General features: G+C 43.9%; 1 protein-coding gene across 1 annotated transcript in view; it reads left to right on the top strand.

The window, feature by feature from the left end:
- Positions 1–1,850: 1,850 nt before the first annotated feature.
- GCGR (glucagon receptor) overlaps positions 1,851–6,848 on the top strand; it is a 64,086-nt gene continuing 59,088 nt past the window's right edge. Inside the window, exon 1 of the mRNA XM_056550074.1 lies at positions 1,851–2,026. The gene's annotated coding sequence lies outside the window, so the exon portion shown is untranslated. The remainder of the gene's footprint in view (positions 2,027–6,848) is intronic.

Raw genomic sequence — 6,848 nt, 5'->3', positions numbered from 1 at the left:
TTGTGTACATTTACTACAATACATTTCTTTTTTCTTTTGTTCTGATTAATGTCTCGTCCCCAGAGGTCATCGCTCCTCGGCATCGTATTAGCTCTAGAATTAACCAACTACGACCCGTTTTCTGATGAATCCGAGATGTTTAGGACCCAGCAGCAGAGTGTGCTCCCTCTGGATAAGTGACAGCTCGTGTCCCCGCCCACCGGGAGACTGCCGCTGCATCTGTCAGAGTTAGAGACTTTGGCATAAGACACCGACTCCTGGTGAGACATGTAACCTGCTGGGGGATAGAAGAAAGAAACTTCTACCGTGCCCTGTGTGCCCTGACCGTGCCCTGTGTGCCCTGACTGGTACTACCATGGAGGGATGACACTATTACTCCACAAGTGCCTCCTGCAAACTGCACCAAGAACTTTGTGAGTGCCACCTTATGTATCTACCTAGTGCCACCTTATGTATCTACCTAGTGCCATCTTATGTATCTACCTAGTGCCACCTTATGTATCTACCTAGTGCCACCTTATGTATCTCCCTAGTGCCACCTTCTGTATCTCCCTAGTGCCACCTTATGTATCTACCTAGTGGCACCTTATGTATCTACCTAGTGCCACCTTATGTATCTACCTAGTGCCACCTTATGTATCTACCTAGTGCCACCCTATGTATCTACCTAGTGCCACCTTCTATGTATCTACCTAGTGCCACCTTATGTATCTCCCTAGTTCCACTTTATGTATCTACCTAGTGCCACCTTCTATGTATCTACCAAGTACCACCTTATGTATCTTCCTAGTGCCACCTTATGTATCTCCCTAGTTCCACTTTATGTATCTACCTAGTGCCACCTTCTATGTATCTACCTAGTGCCACCTTATGTATTTACCTAGTGCCACCTTATGTATCTACCTAGTGCCACCTTATGTATCTTCCTAGTGCCACCTTACGTATCTCCCTAGTGCCACCTTTTATGTATCTCCCTAGTGCCACCTTCTATGTATCTCCCTAGTGCCACCTTATATATCTACCTAGTGACACCTTATGTATCTACCTAGTACCACCTTATGTATCTTCCTAGTGCCACCTTATGTATCTACCTAGTGCCACCTTCTGTATCTACCTAGTGCCACCTTCTATGTATCTCCCTAGTGCCACCTTATATATCTACCTAGTGACACCTTATGTATCTACCTAGTGCCACCTTATATATCTACCTAGTGACACCTTATGTATCTCCCTAGTGCCACCTTATGTATCTCCCTAGTGTCACCTTATATATCTACCTAGTGACACCTTATGTATCTCCCTAGTGCCACCTTATGTATCTCCCTAGTGCCACCTTATGTATCTCCCTAGTGCCACCTTATGTATCTTCCTAGTGCCACCTTATGTATCTCCCTAGTGCCACCTTATGTATCTACCTAGTGCCACCTTATATATCTACCTAGTGACACCTTATGTATCTACCTAGTGCCACCTTATGTATCTACCTAGTGACACCTTATGTATCTCCCTAGTGCCACCTTATGTATCTACCTAGTGCCACCTTATGTATCTCCCTAGTGCCACCTTATGTATCTACCTAGTGACACCTTATGTATCTACCTAGTGACACCTTATGTATCTACCTAGTGACACCTTATGTATCTACCTAGTGACACCTTATGTATCTACCTAGTGCCACCTTATGTATCTACCTAGTGACACCTTATGTATCTACCTAGTGCCACCTTATGTATCTACCTAGTGCCACCTTATGTATCTGCCAGCAGCAGAGTGTGCTCCCTCTGGATAAGTGACAGCTCGTGTCCCCGCCCACCGGGAGACTGCCGCTGCATCTGTCAGAGTTAGAGACTTTGGCATAAGACACCGACTCCTGGTGAGACATGTAACCTGCTGGGGGATAGAAGAAAGAAACTTCTACCGTGCCCTGTGTGCCCTGACCGTGCCCTGTGTGCCCTGACTGGTACTACCATGGAGGGATGACACTATTACTCCACAAGTGCCTCCTGCAAACTGCACCAAGAACTTTGTGAGTGCCACCTTATGTATCTACCTAGTGCCACCTTATGTATCTACCTAGTGCCATCTTATGTATCTACCTAGTGCCACCTTATGTATCTACCTAGTGCCACCTTATGTATCTCCCTAGTGCCACCTTCTGTATCTCCCTAGTGCCACCTTATGTATCTACCTAGTGGCACCTTATGTATCTACCTAGTGCCACCTTATGTATCTACCTAGTGCCACCTTATGTATCTACCTAGTGCCACCCTATGTATCTACCTAGTGCCACCTTCTATGTATCTACCTAGTGCCACCTTATGTATCTCCCTAGTTCCACTTTATGTATCTACCTAGTGCCACCTTCTATGTATCTACCAAGTACCACCTTATGTATCTTCCTAGTGCCACCTTATGTATCTCCCTAGTTCCACTTTATGTATCTACCTAGTGCCACCTTCTATGTATCTACCTAGTGCCACCTTATGTATTTACCTAGTGCCACCTTATGTATCTACCTAGTGCCACCTTATGTATCTTCCTAGTGCCACCTTACGTATCTCCCTAGTGCCACCTTTTATGTATCTCCCTAGTGCCACCTTCTATGTATCTCCCTAGTGCCACCTTATATATCTACCTAGTGACACCTTATGTATCTACCTAGTACCACCTTATGTATCTTCCTAGTGCCACCTTATGTATCTACCTAGTGCCACCTTCTGTATCTACCTAGTGCCACCTTCTATGTATCTCCCTAGTGCCACCTTATATATCTACCTAGTGACACCTTATGTATCTACCTAGTGCCACCTTATATATCTACCTAGTGACACCTTATGTATCTCCCTAGTGCCACCTTATGTATCTCCCTAGTGTCACCTTATATATCTACCTAGTGACACCTTATGTATCTCCCTAGTGCCACCTTATGTATCTCCCTAGTGCCACCTTATGTATCTCCCTAGTGCCACCTTATGTATCTTCCTAGTGCCACCTTATGTATCTCCCTAGTGCCACCTTATGTATCTACCTAGTGCCACCTTATATATCTACCTAGTGACACCTTATGTATCTACCTAGTGCCACCTTATGTATCTACCTAGTGACACCTTATGTATCTCCCTAGTGCCACCTTATGTATCTACCTAGTGCCACCTTATGTATCTCCCTAGTGCCACCTTATGTATCTACCTAGTGACACCTTATGTATCTACCTAGTGACACCTTATGTATCTACCTAGTGACACCTTATGTATCTACCTAGTGACACCTTATGTATCTACCTAGTGCCACCTTATGTATCTACCTAGTGACACCTTATGTATCTACCTAGTGCCACCTTATGTATCTACCTAGTGCCACCTTATGTATCTGCCTAGTGCCACCTTATGTATCTACCTAGTGCCACTTTATGTATCTACCTAGTGCCACCTTATGTATCTCCCTAGTGCCACCTTATGTATCTCCCTAGTGCCGCCTTATGTATCTACCTAGTGCCGCCTTATGTATCTCCCTAGTTCCACTTTATGTATCTACCTAGTGCCACCTTCTATGTATCTACCTAGTGCCACCTTATGTATTTACCTAGTGCCACCTTATGTATCTACCTAGTGCCACCTTATGTATCTCCCTAGTGCCACCTTATATATCTCCCTAGTTCCGCCTTATGTATCTACCTAGTGCCACCTTATGTATCTACCTAGTGCCACCTTATGTATCTGCCTAGTGCCACCTTATGTATCTACCTAGTGCCACTTTATGTATCTACCTAGTGCCACCTTATGTATCTCCCTAGTGCCACCTTATGTATCTCCCTAGTGCCACCTTATGTATCTCCCTAGTGCCGCCTTATGTATCTACCTAGTGCCGCCTTATGTATCTCCCTAGTTCCACTTTATGTATCTACCTAGTGCCACCTTCTATGTATCTACCAAGTACCACCTTATGTATCTTCCTAGTGCCACCTTATGTATCTCCCTAGTTCCACTTTATGTATCTACCTAGTGCCACCTTCTATGTATCTACCTAGTGCCACCTTATGTATTTACCTAGTGCCACCTTATGTATCTACCTAGTGCCACCTTATGTATCTCCCTAGTGCCACCTTATATATCTCCCTAGTTCCGCCTTATGTATCTCCCTAGTGGCGCCTTATGTATCTACCTAGTGCCACCTTATGTATCTACCTAGTGCCGCCTTATGTATCTACCTAGTGCCGCCTTATGTATCTACCTAGTGCCGCCTTATGTATCTACCTAGTGCCACCTTCTATGTATCTCCTGTATAATTCCTAGTGCCACCTTCTATGTATCTCCTGTATAATCCCTAGTGCCACCTTCTATGTATCTCCTGTATAATCCCTAGTGCCACCTTCTATGTATCTCCTGTATAATCCCTAGTGCCACCTTCTATATATCTCCTGTATAATCCCTAGTGCCACCTTCTATGTATCTCCTGTATAATCCCTAGTGCCACCTTCTATGTATCTCCTGTATAATCCCTAGTGCCACCTTCTATGTATCTCCTGTATAATCCCTAGTGCCACCTTCTATGTATCTCCTGTATAATCCCTAGTGCCACCTTCTATATATCTCCTGTATAATCCCTAGTGCCACCTTCTATGTATCTCCTGTATAATTCCTAGTGCCACCTTCTATGTATCTCCTGTATAATCCCTAGTGCCACCTTCTATATATCTCCTGTATAATCCCTAGTGCCACCTTCTATGTATCTCCTGTATAATCCCTAGTGCCACCTTCTATATATCTCCTGTATAATCCCTAGTGCCACCTTCTATGTATCTCCTGTATAATCCCTAGTGCCACCTTCTATGTATCTCCTGTATAATCCCTAGTGCCACCTTCTATGTATCTCCTGTATAATCCCTAGTGCCACCTTCTATGTATCTCCTGTATAATCCCTAGTGCCACCTTCTATGTATCTCCTGTATAATCCCTAGTGCCACCTTCTATATATCTCCTGTATAATCCCTAGTGCCATCTTCTATGTATCTCCTGTATAATTCCTAGTGCCACCTACTTTATATCTCCTGTATAATCCCTAGTGCCACCTTCTATGTATCTCCTGTATAATCCCTAGTGCCACCTTCTATGTATCTCCTGTATAATTCCTAGTGCCACCTTCTATGTATCTCCTGTATAATCCCTAGTGCCACCTTCTATGTATCTCCTGTATAATCCCTAGTGCCACCTTCTATGTATCTCCTGTATAATCCCTAGTGCCACCTTCTTTGTATCTCCTGTATAATCCCTAGTGCCACCTTCTATATATCTCCTGTATAATCCCTAGTGCCACCTTCTATGTATCTCCTGTATAATCCCTAGTGCCACCTTCTATATATCTCCTGTATAATCCCTAGTGCCACCTTCTACGTATCTCCTGTATAATCCCTAGTGCCACCTTCTTTGTATCTCCTGTATAATCCCTAGTGCCACCTTCTATATATCTCCTGTATAATCCCTAGTGCCACCTTCTATGTATCTCCTGTATAATCCCTAGTGCCACCTTCTATATATCTCCTGTATAATCCCTAGTGCCACCTTCTACGTATCTCCTGTATAATCCCTAGTGCCACCTTCTTTGTATCTCCTGTATAATCCCTAGTGCCACCTTCTATGTATCTCCTGTATAATCCCTAGTGCCACCTTCTATGTATCTCCTGTATAATCCCTAGTGCCACCTTCTATGTATCTCCTGTATAATCCCTAGTGCCACCTTCTATGTATCTCCTGTATAATCCCTAGTGCCACCTTCTATGTATCTCCTGTATAATCCCTAGTGCCACCTTCTATGTATCTCCTGTATAATCCCTAGTGCCACCTTCTATATATCTCCTGTATAATCCCTAGTGCCACCTTCTATGTTTCTCCTGTATAATTCCTAGAGCCACCTTCTATGTATCTCCTGTATAATCCCTAGTGCCACCTTCTATGTATCTCCTGTATAATCCCTAGTGCCACCTTCTATGTATCTCCTGTATAATCCCTAGTGCCACCTTCTATGTATCTCCTGTATAATCCCTAGTGCCACCTTCTATGTATCTCCTGTATAATCCCTAGTGCCACCTTCTATGTATCTCCTGTATAATCCCTAGTGCCACCTTCTATGTATCTCCTGTATAATCCCTAGTGCCACCTTCTATGTATCTCCTGTATAATCCCTAGTGCCACCTTCTATGTATCTCCTGTATAATCCCTAGTGCCACCTTCTATGTATCTCCTGTATAATCCCTAGTGCCACCTTCTATGTATCTCCTGTATAATCCCTAGTGCCACCTTCTATGTATCTCCTGTATAATTCCTAGTGCCACCTTCTATGTATCTCCTGTATAATCCCTAGTGCCACCTTCTATGTATCTCCTGTATAATCCCTAGTGCCACCTTCTATGTATCTCCTGTATAATCCCTTGTGCCACCTTCTATGTATCTCCTGTATAATCCCTAGTGCCACCTTCTATGTATCTCCTGTATAATCCCTAGTGCCACCTTCTATGTATCTCCTGTATAATCCCTAGTGCCACCTTCTATGTATCTCCTGTATAATCCCTTGTGCCACCTTCTATGTATCTCCTGTATAATCCCTAGTGCCACCTTCTATGTATCTCCTGTATAATCCCTAGTGCCACCTTCTATGTATCTCCTGTATAATCCCTAGTGCCACCTTCTATGTATCTCCTGTATAATCCCTAGTGCCACCTTCTATGTATCTCCTGTATAATCCCTAGTGCCACCTTCTATGTATCTCCTGTATAATCCCTAGTGCCACCTTCTATGTATCTCCTGTATAATCCCTAGTGCCACCTTCTATGTATCTCCTGTATAATCCCTAGT

Source organism: Hyla sarda, chromosome 13, assembly GCF_029499605.1.
Source record: "Hyla sarda isolate aHylSar1 chromosome 13, aHylSar1.hap1, whole genome shotgun sequence".
Taxonomy (NCBI): Eukaryota; Metazoa; Chordata; class Amphibia; order Anura; family Hylidae; genus Hyla; species Hyla sarda.
This window is presented reverse-complemented; position numbering and strand designations above follow the sequence as displayed.